The sequence below is a fragment of the Oryctolagus cuniculus genome, chromosome 17 (genome assembly GCF_051225735.1).
Source record: "Oryctolagus cuniculus isolate XC-2025 breed Fujian yellow rabbit chromosome 17, ASM5122573v1, whole genome shotgun sequence".
Classification (NCBI taxonomy): domain Eukaryota; kingdom Metazoa; phylum Chordata; class Mammalia; order Lagomorpha; family Leporidae; genus Oryctolagus; species Oryctolagus cuniculus.
Genome location: NC_142883.1, coordinates 19693975 through 19707482, shown reverse-complemented (window position 1 = coordinate 19707482; position 13508 = coordinate 19693975). Strand labels below are relative to the sequence as shown.

Genomic DNA, 13508 nt, shown 5'->3' with positions numbered 1-13508 from the left:
GGAACTCCCACTAGCTGTATAGCCATGGTGAAAGCAGGTCTCCAATTACGATGACATCATCACCACAGTTCTCAGGGAATGAGCGTCGCTGTCCTGTCTTTGGAAATACAGATGTTAAAGCATTGGGGCCACAGGGCCCAATGAGCGGTTGTGAAAATCATCAGGGGCTAACAATGTAAAAGCAAATTGGTTGCATAAAAATACCCATCCCTTAGGAGCCCGCGTCCCATACCAGTACTGGATCAGGTCCATTCGATTGATTGGTGATAGGATCCCTCCATTTCACCATTGCTCTTTTCGCAGCTGTGTGGACGCCAGTGTTGATCAGCTGCAAAACGACCATCTTTATCCAATGTGAAAAAATTTAAAATGAATAAAGCATGTGAGAGCCATTTGTTAGGAGAATGGGCAAGAACCCCAAACTCCCCTTTTTTAATTTTATTAAAGCATTGCTTTAAAGTATTATGTGTACGTTTAACAATGCCTCGACCCTGAGGATTATAAGGAATGTCAGTAACATGAGATATAAAAAAGTTACACAAAGATTTTTAAAAGAGGCAGAGATATAAGCAGGTTCATTATCCGTTTTAATCTGCTTTGGAGTTCCTAGGGAAGCAAAAGCTTGTAATAACACATCTTGTGGCTTCACCTGTATGTAAGGAAGCAAATATAAATCCAGAACAAGTATCAGTAGACACACGTATATATTTTTGTTTACCAAATTCCATGAAGTGGGTGATATCCATTTGCAATAGTTGATTGGGAAATAAACCGCGAGGATTAATTCGAAGGTGAGGTACTGGTAACTGGATGGAGCAAGTAGAACAGAATGTTACAATTTGTCGAGCTTGTTCTCGAGTCATGTTATGTTTTAAGCGTAACGTATGCCCATTTAAATGATGTAAAACGTGATCTCCTGTTGCTGTATCAATAGAATATATGCATAGAGCAGAATCTGCCAAACAATTGCCCTCTACCAAAGGTCCAGGAAGATTGGAATGTGCTCGAATAGGACCTATAAAGAAAGGGCAGGTATGCTGCCAAATGACAGTGCAAATGCGAGAACACAAAGGAGAGGCAGCTGAGGATCCAGGAAGGAATGAACAAGTTTCCAATCGAGGCACCGACAGGAACACATATTTGCTATCGGTGTATATGTTAACCGCTACATCCAAAGTAGACTGCAATGCAAGTGCAACAGCAGCTAATTCAACTAGCTGTAGAGATGAAAAAGAGGTGTTAATAACTGTACGGTGACCATCACAAATTACAGAAGCTTGACCAGTGTTGGCACCCTCTATAAATATCAAGCCAGCATTCTCTAAGGGTTGAAAGCTTGCATTTCGTGGAAATACACAGGAATGATGTCATAAAAATTGTATCACTTTATCTGCTGGATAGTTATTATGAACTCGCCCTGAAAAAGAAGCTAATGCAAGAGGCCAGCCTTCAGTGAAAGACAGGAGCCATATTAGCTGTTTGTTAGTATATGGTTGGTTGACATATACATGTCAGCTCTATTTCAAATATCTTTTGTACATTTTAGTCTCCCTTTAGCGATAATCTCAGCTATTGCATTATAATATGGTACAACATTCTTTTGAAGGGTAGCCTGTAAATATATCCAAAGTAAAGGGGCCTCTTGCCACAACAGAGTGGTGGGTAAATAATCTGTAATCAAAACAATAAGAATTAAAGGTTGATTACAATCAATGCAAGAAACACAGCTCTGAGATAAGGCTTGTTGTACCTTTTGCAAGGCTAGGCATGCTGCGGGAGTAAGCACTCCTTGGGAGGTAGGGGAACTATCTCCCTTCAGGATATCGAATAAAGGTTTAAGGTCTCCTGTTGTGAGGTGCAGATGTGGACAAGGCCAATTAACATCCCCTAGAAGTTTTTGAAAATCATTTAAAGTCTGTAAAGAATCCAATTGTGAGGTGACTTTCTGTGGAAGTATTGTTCATGGGTACGATTGGAAGCCTAGATATTGATAAGGATATTGAAGTTGCATTTTCTCAGGGGCTGGCTATGATAAGACCAAAAGCAGATAGTTGCTCTTTCATTCCTGTCAGACATTGCATCACCAAGAATTCCTCGGGTCCAGCTATTAAAATATCACCCACATGGTGTACAATATATAAGTTGCTATATTTTTTGCAAATTTGTTGCAGAGCAGCATCAATGAATTGTTGGCACAAAGTAGGGCTATTAGCCATTTTTTGAGGTAAGATCCTCCATTGGCATCTTTGCATAGGCTCTTTAAAATTTACTGGTGGAACACGGAAAGCAAATCGGGGACAATCTTCTGGGTGTAAAGGTATAGTATAAAAATAATCTTTTAAATCTATTATTGCAATATAAGAGTCCTTTGGAATTGCAGTAGGCAATGGTAAACCTGGTTGTAAAGCCCCCATCATTTCCACAGTAGCACTAACAGCCCTAAGGCCTTGAAGCAATCGCTATCTCCCAGATTTCTTTCTGATAACAAAAATAGGACTATTCCAAGGAGAATTAGAAGGAACTAGTTGTCCTGCTGTTAATTGTTTCCACCAATATCTGTGCAGCATTTATCTTTTCCTGCAGTAAAGGCCACTGATCCACCCACACGGGGTTATCTGATTTTTATTTTATTTTATTTTTTGCACGGGGCACAGGCTGACCAGTAGCCATCAAGGGAAACCCAAGCCTCTCTGGTCATGATTGACAGTTAAAGTAACTGGAGATGTGATGCTTTGTTGTTGTTTGCCTAAACCCTTACCTGGCAGATGACCTTGTTGAAGTATGTTAGTGGCAACAGTCTTTTTTGGACTACGCATTAAAGCCCCCATTTGAATTAGAATATCACGTCTCCATAGATTAACAAGTAATGCAGCCAAAATATAGGGGCGGCAGGCTCCAGCATTACCTGCTTCATCCTCCCATTGCAGCAACTTGGAACTTTGTGCTGATCTCTGACTCCGACCAATACCTCGCGACTGAGTCATGGTCATTTCCTTTCTCCAATTCGTGGGCCAGCTTGCTGCTGACATAACAGAGCCATCAGCTCCAGTACCTCAAAGACCACTGAATAACTTTTTATTTAATTTTAAGAAAAATTTGGGTCGGTCCTTAGTTATGGGTTGTATCCAATAAGCATCAGAAGATCCAAAACCTTTATTTCCTCTTTTATTTAAAAACGACTTTCCAATTGAAGAGAAGGGGAGCAGAATCGGTTGAGCGATGCGTTGTCCTGGAGGTAAAGTTACAGTATTGGCTTGAGCCATCATTTTTATTTCACCAGTAAAGTCAGCGTCTGTAACTCCAGGAAAAACCTGTAACCCTTTCATAGTTGTACTACTTCTGCCCAGTAGGAGACCAAAAAGCCCAGTTGGCAAAGGACCAAAAATCCCAGTAGGGAGGGCTTGTGGGCCCATCTCAGGGGTCAGTACTCTATAGGTCCAGTCGCGCACTACCCTCTGTGGCTCTGTGGAGGGAACTGACGGATGTAGGGTGTTTTGTCGAGGAACAAATGTCATGGCCCCCAAAATGTGTTGGTTTTGTTGGGATGGGGCCTGGGGCCAGCCCCGCTTCTAGTTTTTTGAACTTTATTCTTTTAATGAATTGCCTTTCTATCAGTTTTGGAGTGACATGTATTGGCCCAATGCCTTCCTCTTTTGCACCGGGGGCAAATCGCAGGAGGAGTCTTATTTTGATCTTTAACTTTTGGACCTTTTTTTTGCACATGTCCCTGCTGCCCACATTGATAGCACTCTCATTTATCAGGCATAGCCCTCCTTGTTGATTTTTGTAATGACATACCAAGCAGAGTGGCAGGTCCTGAATGTCCTGTTTTTAAATTAATCCATTTTGTTAATCTCTCATCAAAGAGACTGTCACTGAACACCTCAGCCACAATAGCCAATTGATCCATATCTGCATTGTACTTATGTTTTGTAGAATGCACAGTACTGTGGGCATTCTTAGGCAGTCTTCACACAGCACCAGAAAAGGATCCATACCGAAATTAAACATCATTAGTCATCATCACGGGCACGTTTAACCTTCAGCTTGACTGCGTGTTCCCCCGGGATGAAACAGCAGCAGCAGAGGCTTGCTCCGGCTCCCCCTTAAAGCCCCCAAGGACAAGGGTGGCTCATTGCCAAGATTTTAGGCAAGCAGTGCGTCCCGTCTCGGATCTTGGCCAGAGAGAGAGCCGAGACACAGAGCATGCCCACCTGTTTATCAGAAAACATACCTTTATCCTCCTCCCCGGGAACTGGCCAGGCTCCCAAGGAGCAGGAGAAGGTTATCCAGCACACAAGTTACTTGTTTATCAGAGCCAAACGTAGATACAAGCCTCTCCATCCCAAAAATCTGTCCTTACATTTGGCCCTAGAGTTGCACCAAGGTATAGGCATAATTAACACATCATAAGAATACAATACAAATTTCTCACACAAGTATACATCCAGCAATCCAACACAATAATATTCAATGTGTTTTAAGGATAAATTGAAACATATCCAAGGGGGAATTAGCCTCTTATTATCTGTAATTGTTACATTTTTGCAGGTTTGTGGAATCTTAACTATTTGCGGCATATTTTGATTTACATTTTTTTTTTTTGTAAAGCAAACCAAGCATAATCTGTCCAAGCATTCCTATCAATAATAGGGGTAGAGTTAGTACATAAAACAAAAACAGAATGGGTAGTCCGGACACTTTGTCACCACAATTCCTCATTTCACATAGTAACATTAACTTCACAACAGGTAACATTTACTTCAAATGAAGTATTTAAATGCAAGGTGAGGGCTGTCCAGTGTACACTGATCTGTATTTTTTACTCCCAGTGTTTCTTATCCACAACACCCTCTTCAGCAAACCAAGGACTAATGTTTTCAACAGCACTGATAAACTGCTCTACAGTTTGTTTCTTTAACCCTATTCTCTACATCTGCAATAAAGTGTTCACAGCCTTTGTCGTGGCTTGTGGGGAGCAGCTCGGACTGGACTGAGTTACTGGAATTAAGACTTATTCTATGCATCTGCTCTCCCACAATATGGCGCTGGGAGAGAAGTAAACAGCTTCTGCACAGCTGCCTCCAGTTCAACCAATAAACTGTAGGACTTGCTCCTGATTGGAGAGCAGCGTACTTGGCGTGTGGGCAGCCGAGTTGGGATTGGCGGAGGAGGACTATAAAGGAGGAGAGAGACGGCATGCATCAGGAACATCTAAGGGGAACATCTAGCTGAAGGAACACCCGTGCAGCCCCCGAGAGACCCGGCCGGCGGTGTGCCGCTCCCCTGCGGAAGTGGGGAATGTGGCCAGGGGGAACTGCCCTTCCACGGAGGTGGAAGGGATAGTAGCCAACCCGGGAAGAACCAGCAGCAAACCCGGGGACGGGCCGAGCAGATGAAAGAACAGCGCAGGGTTCTGTGTCATTCCTCCACGAAGAGGGGGAGCGACATAATGGTGCCGTGACTCGGATAGGACACCTAGGACGGATAAGGAAACTTAGGAGGGAAGAAACGGGAAGAGCTGGGAAAATATCGGAGAGAGAGACTAGCAAACAGCCTAGGGAAAATACCAGAGAGAGAGACTAGCAAACAGCCTAGGGAAAATACCAGAGAGAGAGACTAGCAAACAGCCTAGGGAAAAGCCGGACGAAAAGGGTGCCGGAAGAAGCTATTGAAAGCCTAGGCATAGACTCGGATACGGACTATGGGGGGAAGCTGGGAGAAATCTCTAAGGTCGAAAGCGAAAGTGAAAGCTAGAACAAACAGGCTCCGATGCGGACTGTGGGGAGAGGCCAGGAGAAATGAGGGAGGAATATCGTTGGAGGAAAGTTTGGGGAAACATACCGGGTAGAGAAAAATGTTAGGGAAATTGAAGCCGCGGGGGGCAGGCCGAGGCGGAAACGAAAGCCACTTTGGGATTCTCAAGTTAGCCTGGGAATAGGGGGCGAAAATTTGAAACCAGAAGCGGAAACGTAGGCCTGGTTGGGATCCGTCTGATTAGCCCCGGGGAGCAAAGGATGGGAAGCCAAACCGTGGGGCGGAGACGTATGCTGGGTTGAATTCGCCAGGCTAGCCCGGGGAACTTAGATTGAATGCTAGTGGCGGACACGTAAGCTACGCTGTGTGACTCGCGGAGGCTGCCGCGCGCAGACAGAGCGTGCGGGGCTCAAGTACATAGGGAACGCGGGGCTAGCGCGGAGACCGCGGAGTGTGCGCGCAAAGCCGAGCCGCGCAGATGAGAGAGGCATGGGCTGAAGCGGCTCAGAGCCGGAAAGCTGCCGAGAAGCAGCCTCGGGGCGGGCGCAGCCGGGAAGCCGCGGGGATAAGAGAAACAGAAGTTTATAAGTAAAATGAGAGAAATAGGAATGCTGGAAGATAGAAGTAAAATGGGAGAAATAGGAATGCCCAGAGATAGAGAAATAGAGAAATAGAAAGGCCTCCCCTCAACATGGCAATGAGAAATCTTGGATTCGGTCTGCCTGATTAAGTGAGGCGATGAGCACCTGCGGCGGCTAGCAGCTTATGCGCCGCAGGTCACCGAAGACAGGCACGAATTAACATCAGTAAGGCCTCCCCACAATACAACAATTAGGAGGCTTGGATTCGGTCTGCCTGATTAAGGCGGTAAGCGCCAGCAGGCGGCTCGACCAGAGTGTGAGCCACAGGTCACCGAACACAGGCACGCATCAGCGCCTAAAAACCTCCTCACAACATGGCGAAGAGAGGACCCGGATTCGGTTTGCCTGATTGATAGGACTTGTAAGAACCTGTGGCAACTCTAGCAAGTAGAGCAGAGTGTGTGCCGCGGGACACCGAAGACAGGCGCATATCAACGCCAAAAATAAAAAGAAAGGGGGATCTGTGGGGAGCAGCTCGGACTGGACTGAGTTACTGGAATTAAGACTTATTCTATGCATCTGCTCTCCCACAATATGGCGCTGGGAGAGAAGTAAACAGCTTCTGCACAGCTGCCTCCAGTTCAACCAATAAACTGTAGGACTTGCTCCTGATTGGAGAGCAGCGTACTCGGCGTGTGGGCAGCCGAGTTGGGATTGGCGGAGGAGGACTATAAAGGAGGAGAGAGACGGCATGCATCAGGAACATCTAAGGGGAACATCTAGCTGAAGGAACACCCGTGCAGCCCCCGAGAGACCCGGCCGGCGGTGTGCCGCTCCCCTGCGGAAGTGGGGAATGTGGCCAGGGGGAACTGCCCTTCCACGGAGGTGGAAGGGATAGTAGCCAACCCGGGAAGAACCAGCAGCAAACCCGGGGAGGGCCGAGCAGACGAAAGAACAGCGCAGGGTTCTGTGTCGTTCCTCCACGAAGAGGGGGAGCGACAGTGGCTTGCTTTGTTTCTTTAAATGCACATTAAATCTTTTCAGAGCAAATCCCAGTGTTGCTCCTTCCCGACTCCTTCTGCAAACCAAGGACTGACTGTTCCTATAGCACTAATGAACTGTTCTATGGCTCGCCTTTTTTAACCCTTGCTCCTCCTGCCTTGAGTGATGCTTTTAACCCCTTCACAAAGAGAGTTCCTGCTTACTTAGCGTTTGCCCCATAGTTTCGTCGCTCCGCTTACCCTCGTAGCCTGTATCACGGACGGGTCAGGACGCGGTGGCCACCATGCGGGTCTTCACTCGCCTTCTCCGGGCCTGTATCACAGATCAAACATCTGTGGTGGCTCTTATGAGAAGAGGCGGCGACCTAAATGAAACAGCCGGCTTTTCCAGCGACGTTAGGCTCAATTCCCGTTCCTCATGCCCCACGTTGGGCGCCACTTGCCCCGGCCCGCGGGGTAATCTACTAGGACACGAGGAGGGCAGACCTGAAGGGAGAGACCAACCAGACACGAGAAGGGAGACCAAGACAGTACTCTGATCAAGCTCTCACTTTATTGGAGAAGGAGGTAGCTTATATAGTACAAGGCAAGGACCGTAACAGTCGAGGGTAAGCAGGGGTCATCTTACAACATAGTTTAAAGGAATAATTTCACAGGAATCAGTATCAGTTTGACAAAGGGGGTTACAGCGAGGTCTTACAGCTACCAGATGTGCTTATCAAGGTACAAGAAAGAGAGCACTGAAGCCAGATGGCCAAGCGCTAACCATAGCAGTGAGCTGTACAAATGGAACTTTCTAGTGAATCCTCCTTACAGGAACACAGTTGAAGGTTAGTCTAAACAAAGGCCTATACAGGGACACCAGCACAGTGGCTCCCAACAACAGGGTGCCTTCCCCAAGAGGTTCACACCTCCCTTAGGATGTACCCCGTGTGAAGAGATCGATAAGCTTGTTCCTCATAACGGACAGAGCCTTCAAGCCCACTGGATTATTATCAGGCCCCTTCTGTCAGTTTCTGTTTGGCTTAGACAGCACCTTTCTTAGGTCCTCTCATAATGACTCTGTCCTTTGTTCTAGACCCTGTCTAGCCCACTCTGGGCCTCATTCCTTTGAATCGTGGCCTCTGCTCTTGCATCAACGGCTCTACTCCCCCTGGCTTATCAATAATCCTCTGCAAGTTTGGGACTGGCCAATCTCCAGGCTTTCACCTTCCAGCCCTTGTCCTCCCGCTCCTGTTCCAGTTTTAGCCCAAGAACAGCTCCTTGATTGCTGATAACAAATTAGGTATCAGATCCTCTGAGGACTCTTTTGTTTTATCATGAGCAAGCCAGATAGGGAAATCAGGTCTTCTGACCTCCACTCCAGTGGGCGTCTTGTCCTTGGATTGGTGTCCACAGTTATGTTAGGTAGGAAGTCAGAAATTGAGCCCATGTGTGCCTGAGAAAGGCCTGAAGACCAGCACCCACTGTGGAAGCTCCAGAAGCCCAGCATCCTGCACTTCGAAGTCCTGCCCGGATCCTGATGACCTTCCAGGGAGTCCTGCCCCTTCTGCCTGGCCTGGTAAACAGGCTTCCTCTAAGGCGGGGCGATGCCGATGCCAGCCAGGCATCTCCCTGGTAAGTTCAGGGAGAAAAAGTCAGACAGGAATTCTTCGTATTTAACCCAACAAGTCCTTTGTTCGGGAGGAGGAGAAGGAGAAGGAGAAGGAGAGGGGGAGGGGAAAGGCGGGAAGGCAAGACCCATCCCCTTAGGAACCCCAGCTTGCACATGAACTATGCACTCTCTCTCGGATCCTGCCTGGAGGGGTGCCCATCCGTTCTTACGCGTGTCCCTACCCTAATAAACCTTGCTATGTTGCTTTCCCCTGCTGCCTCACGCCTGAATTCTTTCTTGCACGAAGACAAGGACCCTTTGCTTCTCTGGTCACACAACTAGACAAGAACCCTGTGGATGCGGGCCGGCGCCGCGGCTCACTTGGTTAATCCTCCGCCTGCGGCGCCGGCACCCCATGACGGTGCCAGGTTCTAGTCCCCTACTCCCCTAGTCCCCGTTGCTCCTCTTCCAGCCCAGCTCTCTGCTGTGGCCCGGGAGGGCAGTGGAGGATGGCCCAAGTGCCTGGGCCCCTGCACCGGCATGGGAGACCAGGAGGAAGCACCTGGCTCTGGCTTTGGATCGGCACAGCACCGGCCATGGTGGACATTTGGGGAGTGAACCAACAGAAGGAAGACCTTTCTCTCTGTGTGTCTAAAACTCTACCTGTCAAAAACAAAAACAAAAACAGAAACGATCCTACGGATGGTTCCAGGGTTGGTTTGCCAGCTCGCCATGGCTTACTACTCTACTAGTGGCACCGGCTGGCCCTGTAATTCTAACATTCCTAGCCCTGCTTCTAGGCCCGTGCATTAAAAACTGTGTTACTAGCTATGGTCCAAAAAGAATTAGCACAGTGAAGTTAGTGGCTCAGCGGGGGCTCTCTCTTGTCGGTGGTTTTAGCTTCTCCTGGACATCGAATGTCGCGAGGCAGCGACAGGCCTGGACACACGGCTGTCCTGAGGAAGCCTGTTTCCCACACGCGCCCGGAGCCCTCGGCTGTCTGCGCGGGGTAACGCCACCTCGGTGCCAGGCAGCGAGCTCCCGGGCGAGCAGAGCCCCGCACGGCCTGCCCAGCGCAGGGGCCGCCCTTTTCGTCGGTCCTCGTCCTCGGGACGCTCTCCACGCTAGTTGAAGTGTGTCAGCTGCAAACGAGCTCCAGTGAAAGGCAAGGCCCCTCCCACAGCGGCAGTCGGTGCGGCGGCCGGTCCCCCGCGGTGCGGGTCCCGCCCCAGCCGGGAGTCACGAGCACGCGGCGGAACCGCCGGCTCTCTCGGGCCCTCGCGGGAGAACCCGGGAACTCCGTGCGGAGGCCTCGCTGCCCACAAGGCCGAGCCACGTGGCCATGTTTCCGCGGGGTGGCGCGCGGTGCCTGGGGCGGGGCGGGGCGGGGCGGGTGCATGCAGATGAGGACGGCGGGGGCGTGACATGCAGATGAGTGCGGCCGCGGCGGTGGGGCGGGGGAGGAGAAGGGAGGAGGGGGGAGGGGGGCCGGTCCCGAGCGCGGGCGAGGAATCGCCCGCGTGGACGATGAGGGCGACAGGGCGGCGTGGCCTGCGGGGCGCGCGCGGGCCCGAGGAGCGGCGGGGGCGGGGCGGGGCGGGGCGGGAGTCACCGCGCGTGAAAGGTGCGCGGCGGGGGCGGGCGGCGGCGCGCGCGCAGGGGCCCGGCATCGCTTCTCGGCCTTTTGGCTAAGATCAAGTGTAGTATCTGTTCTTATCAGTTTAATATCTGATACGTCCTCTATCCGAGGACAATATATTAAATGGATTTTTGGAGCCGGGAGTTGGAATAGGAGCTTGCTCCATCCACTCCGCGCATCGACCCGGTATTGCAGTACCTCCGGGCGCGGTGCACCCCCTCGGGGGAAATAATGAGTTGACTAAAAACAGAATAATCAGTGCTTAAGGAACTCTTCGTTTTTTCTCGCTACTTCGCGACCCATGGGAATAAAAGGTCTTGCTTCTACACATACGGGAAAAATAGAGCTTCACAATCTTGTTTCCGGCCGTGACTGGAGCACAATCTTAGTCCACAAAGAACTCTAGAAATCCATGTTGAGAAGGGGATTTCATTGCACTTTAGGCTGCATCTCCCAGTGAAGGTAAACAGAGCGTGAATTCCAGCTGTGATGTTTGGCTATTGAGCAGCACTAGGAGGAGTTCTAGATCAAGAGTAGAGAGGGGGACAAGTCCGAGAAGTTGCGTTCGGTTCGGTTCGGTTGGTTTTTTTAAGTCAACTATTTTAGGGACAGGATGTGCCTATTTAAGCCCAGAGGTGAGGCCTGCACTTAAGACGCCTGCATCAGGGCCAATGTCGCGCACAGCAGTGTTAAGCCGCCACTGCTGCATGCCATATCGGATTCAGTCCACACCGCCCCAGCTCCCTTGTAAAGTGCTGTGACAAGTTGGGTCCACAGATGGCCCAAGTCCTTGGGACTCTGCCAGCCATGGATGAAGCGCCTGACTCCTGGCTTCAACCTAGCCAGACTGAACCAGCAGATGGAGCACCTCTCTTCTTTCAGATAAATGTTTATGAGATAAGCAAATGCCTGTATCCCATATCAGAGTGCCTGGGTACAATACCCCAGCTCTGGCTCCTGATTCGAGCTTCCTGCTGGTGCAAGACCCCGGGAGGCAGCAGGTGATGCCTCAAAGTAGTTGGGGCCCGGCCGCCTTTGTGGGAGACCAAGATGACCCTCCCAGCTCCACTCCAGCCCAGCACGGCTACTGGCCATTGCAGGCATCTGGGGAGTGACTCAGCAGCGGTTGAAGCCATCACCTGCAGAGCCAGCCTCCCACATGGGTGCGGTTCCTGAACCAGCAGATGGAAGCAAAAGCGCCTGCTCTCGCTCTCTCCAGCCTACCCGCTCTGTGTGTGCCCACTCCCACTTCTGTCTGCCGGCCAGAAGGGAACAAAGGAAGGGAGGAAGGAAGAAAAACGAAAAGAAAGAGCATTTGGAAGAACAAGGGGAAAAGTGTTATCTCACCAAAAAGCTTCCTTTTCCTTTTCCTTTTCCTATTCTGAAGTACAAAAGCAAACTGCTGGTTGGGAGACCTTTAATGAAGTCTTGCATCCACTGCAAAAGGAAAAAGAGAGAGAGAGAGAGAACCAATGATTCTGTGAGGAATCAGCATGCTAGAAAAAACAAACAGTGCTTGCAGGTGCATTCCAGAAACTGGAAAGCCAGCTACGATTGTCCTCTCTGGTCAGCAGGACTGGGGCTCTAAGTGTATGGTAGCAAACAAAAGGGCAGGATAAGCACAGGCTCCAGACTGACTGGGCTGTGTCCTGATGGATGACACACGAACATCTCGGAGGTCATACTTCGCTGCTTGCATTTCATTGTGCAGTCACGTTGCACAGAATATCCTGCCATCTCCACCTCATGATAAAGCCAAGGCAGGGAACAAGTCTCCCAGGGAGCTGGGCTGCTTCTGAGATACCTGGTATCAGACCAGCAAGCAGATGGGACCTGGCTCAACAGCCCAACCTCCCCTTTGCACTGCTTAAAAGCCTCCGACCTGTAGCCAGCACCGTGCCTTGGAGGGTTAAAGCCTCCACCTGCAGAGCTGGCGTCCAGTGGGTGCCAGTTTGAGTCCCGGCTGCTAATTTCCGATCCGGCTCTCTGCTATGGCCTGGGAAAGCAGTAGAAGATGGCCAAGTCTTTGGGCCCCTGCACCCACGTGGGAGACCCAGAACACGCTCCTGGCTCCTGGCTCCAGATCAGCTGAGCCCATTATTGCAGCCATTGGGTGTCGCTCCCCCTCTTCGCGGAGGAACGACACAGGACCCTGTGCTGTTCTTTTGTCTGCTCGGCCCTTCCCGGGTTTGCTGCTGGTTCTTCCCGGGTTGGCTGCTGTCCCTCCACCTCCGTGGAGGGGCGGCTCCCCCTGCCACTTTCCCCACTTCCGCGGGGGAGCGGCACACCGCCGGCCGGCTCTCTCGGGGGCTGCTCAGATGTTCCTTCAGATAGATGTTCCTGGTGCATGTTGTCTCTCTCCTCCTTTATAGTCCTCTTCCACCAATCCCAACTCTGCTACCCACACGCCGAGTACGCTGCTCTCCTCCAATCAGGAGCAGGAGCAGCTCCTGCAGCTTATCAATTGAACTGGAGGCAGCTGCACAAAAGCTGTTTCCTCCTCTCCCAGCGCCATATTGTGGGAGAGCAGATGCATAGAATAAGTCTTAATTCGAGTAACTTAGTCTAGTCTGAGTTGCTCCCCACAATTGGGGAGTGAACCAGCCGATGAAAGATCTTCACTTCCTTCTATCTTGCCTTTTAAATAAACAAATAAATCGTTGTAATTAAAAAAAAAAAGCCTCAGATCGTGGTCACTGAGCAGGAAAGGACAGTATTTCTTGAGACCCCAAGGTCTGCACTTGTCCTCATCTACCAACAATCTTTTCTTGACAATCAAATACTGTCCTCTAAAAAAGTTATTTATTTATTTTTAAAAGATTTATTTTATTTATTTGAAAGACAGAGTTATAGAGAGAGATCATCTGGTTCACTCCCCAGATGATGGCTAAGGCCAGAGCTGCACCAATCCAAAGCCAGGATCTTCTTCCAGGTCT

The 13508-nt window shown here is 49.8% G+C and overlaps 1 non-coding gene across 1 annotated transcript; it reads left to right on the top strand.

Annotated features, from left to right (window-relative positions):
* Positions 1-10601: 10601 nt before the first annotated feature.
* On the top strand, positions 10602-10792 carry LOC138846360 (U2 spliceosomal RNA). Its single transcript, XR_011383842.2, has one exon. It is a non-coding gene; the product is annotated as a U2 spliceosomal RNA (small nuclear RNA).
* The last annotated feature ends 2716 nt before the right edge of the window (positions 10793-13508 follow it).